Below are 3,590 nucleotides of genomic sequence, written 5' to 3' on the forward strand. Positions count from 1 at the left end.
ATCTGTCATCCACTGCAATTTTTTAGACAAAGGTCTTGCAATCTAACTTTTTAATGTTTCTAAGTAGCATAATTTCTAACTGTAAGAAAAGAGGACTCTCCCCCCCCGCCCCAAGATCTCCAGGATATTGTTTAAAAAAATCCAAATGCATCCTTTTGTAAGTCACTTTTTCAAGCAAGAGACTGTCAAGTTTCAATGGCTTAATTATAAAACAGAAAGAAATGTTGGCTCTATGGAACTGTGAAACAGTGGAGTTCAAGACTATTCCAAGGAGGGAATAAAAAGTAGCAGCATAGTACAGACCCTAGACTCAGGACAGCAGACTTCAGTGTATTCAGGAAATGAGCTTGGCTAAACAGGGAGCACATAAAGGAGCTCTGATATAAAAAGGCAGCATACAGGAGATGGAAACAAAGCAGGTATTTAGAAACGAAAAAAGCAGGGATTTAGAAACACTTTCCAGGGATATAGGCATTAGGTTAGGAAAGCCAAAGGTCAGATAGAGTTCAGGCCAGCAAAGAACATCAAGGGCAACAAGAAGAGCTTCTACTGCTACATTAGTAGTCAAAGGTTAAACAAGGAAAAAAATCTGTTGCTGAATGACAGAGGTGAATAAGTGACAGCAGACACAGGTAAAACAGAGATACTTAGTTCCTTCTCTGTCTTAGTCTTCCCTGACAAGGTACACTCTTGTCAAATCCACTTGCAGGGAACCTGCTGATATGCTCGTGGGCAGGGATGCCATCCAGAGGGACCTGAACAGGCCAGGAGAATGGGCCGAGAGAAAACTCATGAAATTTAAGAAAGACCAAGTCCCACCCTTAGGAAGATAAAGACCTTGCAGCAATATGAGCCTGGGACTGATGGACTGAGGATCAGCTCTGCAGGAAATACCCTGGGAGATTTTCAAGACCTGACAAGACGAAGCTTTGAGCAACCTCGTCTGACGTTGTAGCTGATTCTGCTTCGAGCAGCAGGTTGTACCAGAGACCTCCTGAGGTCCCTTCTAACCTGAATTATTCTATAACCCTAAAGAAGTGCATATGATATTTCTGTTAAGCCAATTTTAAAAGCTTCCTTTTAATTCCATGAAATAAAATATTTAGAGTTGGTTTCACATGTTCTATAAGGGCAAAATACAGGTGAAAACAAATATGATACATTATTTGTTTCACTGCTTTTATTAACTTGTAGAGATAGTCATACTATAATGGTGATTTTTAAAATACTAGTGGCTTTTGCCTTATGATTCTTATTTTTTTTAATTAAAATTGTCATTATGATCCTTGTGAGTTCATCAGGGTGAAAACAATTTTGCTGGAAAATGGTTTTTGGCCTATTAAAAAAAAAAAAAAGCAACTCTGAACATCATTGAAACAATTTCAATCAAAATCTCTCACCAGTTTACAGACTTGGATCTAAAAAGCATATCAGACTTTAAGGTGCATCTTTGACACTTAATTTTGAATCCACTTAGTACACTCTAAAAGGTGAATTTTCTCCCCATTAGTTGTAGAGTACAGTTCCTAGATGATAAGTTAAAATTTAGACAACCACACTTTTCAGATCAAATTAATTACCACTAAAAGGGTTCAAGAACAATAGTCATATTAGCAGCTGCAGACATTTTACTGTGATCAATTTATACGCAGAAAGTTAGGAATGATTAGTGCAGCATCAGGACCCTGTAAAATCCAAATTTCTGGAGGAATATACTTGACACTAAAATCTCAGTAAAAATAATTACTGTTGACTTATGAAGCCTGTTTCAAATCATCAACACACGAACAAACATTAACATTAAATTAAGACTAATATTAACATTGACGTTAATGTTAACTTTAAAGTAACATTGTTGCTCGTTGCTGTTCACTGTTTTGCCCAAATATAAGCTTATTTATCAAGATATAATTTATATGTATTAAAAAAAACATGAAAGAGGATTTATCACTTTTCTGTAAAAATAATCACCAATCCAACCTGTCTCTTCATTTATGCCTGGTACGAACATGTGCAATGCATCTCTCCAAAATAAAATCATGGACATTGGGTGCAGGGACTTACAAGACTGAGATTTGAGGAAGTTCACATCAAAGCTGAAGGAAACCAAAATTTGAGCCTCGTCACATGAAAATAAGACAATCAGCTACACGTTGGTTCCATCTTATGAGGCTTCTCCAGATCTCCGTGTTTCCTTTTTGTCCTTGAAATTATATATGGAGGAGAGATCACAGGTGTCTTTAAGCAGCCATGGTTCCGCAGAGTTCGGTCAATCTCTGACAGTGTAGAGCAGGCTGTGACTGCTTGTTGTACACAGGACCATAATTCTACACAGAGGCCTTTGAGACCTTATCAGCAAGCCTTCAGAGCATTCCCTGAAGGATCTGGTCTCTGGATAGATGACTTCAGGCCTGAATGTTTTTTTCTCCCTTGACATGTCAAACACTGCTCTCATTTTCAGATAATTCTAAGAGCTCTGTGGCCCAGTAGTTTCAGTATGGAGCTGGGAAACAAAATCTCTAAGAGCCTGATCATATTATCTGAGTTGCAGATAGATAACAAGGGCTTCATGTGTGCTTGTCATGCCATTTTGAAGAAGGCAGAATAGGCCAGAATGATGGTATCCAACCAACAATGATAATCTCTCTTACAAGCCCTGCACAGATTTTGTGATGGGGCAGGAGCAGGATGGGTGGTGTGACTCAAGCCCAGTAGAAGCTCCAACAATTGCTATTGCTTCTTGTATCTAATAAAGGAGATAAGGAAGGGGAACAAAGACAGGAGGAAGCCAGATCCTGCAGAAAGATATTTCAGTGCCAGAATTCACAGCATGTAGAATAAAGATCTCCTAATGTTAATGCACTGCTGGGAGCGGCTCAGATGACCAAAGCTGTAGGTTTCATTGAGCTGTCCATGCCATCGTGACCTGAAGGGTTACGTGAGCTGTGGCTGTATACAGATTGTGACTGTGTGTTTGTAGTATTCCACGATACACAAGGACATGGAGGATGTATCCTCAAAATTTCTCTACTTTATTAGGGATTACCACAAATACCACAAAAATCACCACTAGCAAGTATACCTATGATTCAAAAAGCAAATATACATATCTCAAGCTACTAAAAATTATTGTCAGCAATCAATAGTATAGCAGCAATCAATAATAATAGCAATAAAAAGTAGCAACAACGAGTAACAGCAATGATAATAGCAGTCAATAGTAGCAGCAACAGACACATATGTAATATTACAGGTTACTACAAACCTATTGCTAGTAAAGCAAACTTATTGATAATGCAACAGTATATATGCTTATGATAGATCACTTGCATGTCCTTATGTGGTACCAAGAGCATTAAACCAATCCCAGAGGGAGGCCAAACTATCCCAGAGGGTAGGACAAACCAGTCTCAGAAAGGCATCCAACCATCTCAGAAGTGGGAGGACAAACCCCTTTGACCCCAGAAGTGGGTCCAGAGGGGGACCGAATAAAATAACAGAGTCTCAGTATGAAAGTGATCCACATCATGGAGTTTGGGGCGAGCTGCTCTGATGAGCATCCTGTTGTGGTTTGTGTGGTGGGTTTGTCT

The sequence above is a fragment of the Pterocles gutturalis genome, unplaced genomic scaffold, assembly GCF_000699245.1.
Source record: "Pterocles gutturalis isolate BGI_N339 unplaced genomic scaffold, ASM69924v1 scaffold5312, whole genome shotgun sequence".
NCBI classification, from domain to species: domain Eukaryota; kingdom Metazoa; phylum Chordata; class Aves; order Pterocliformes; family Pteroclidae; genus Pterocles; species Pterocles gutturalis.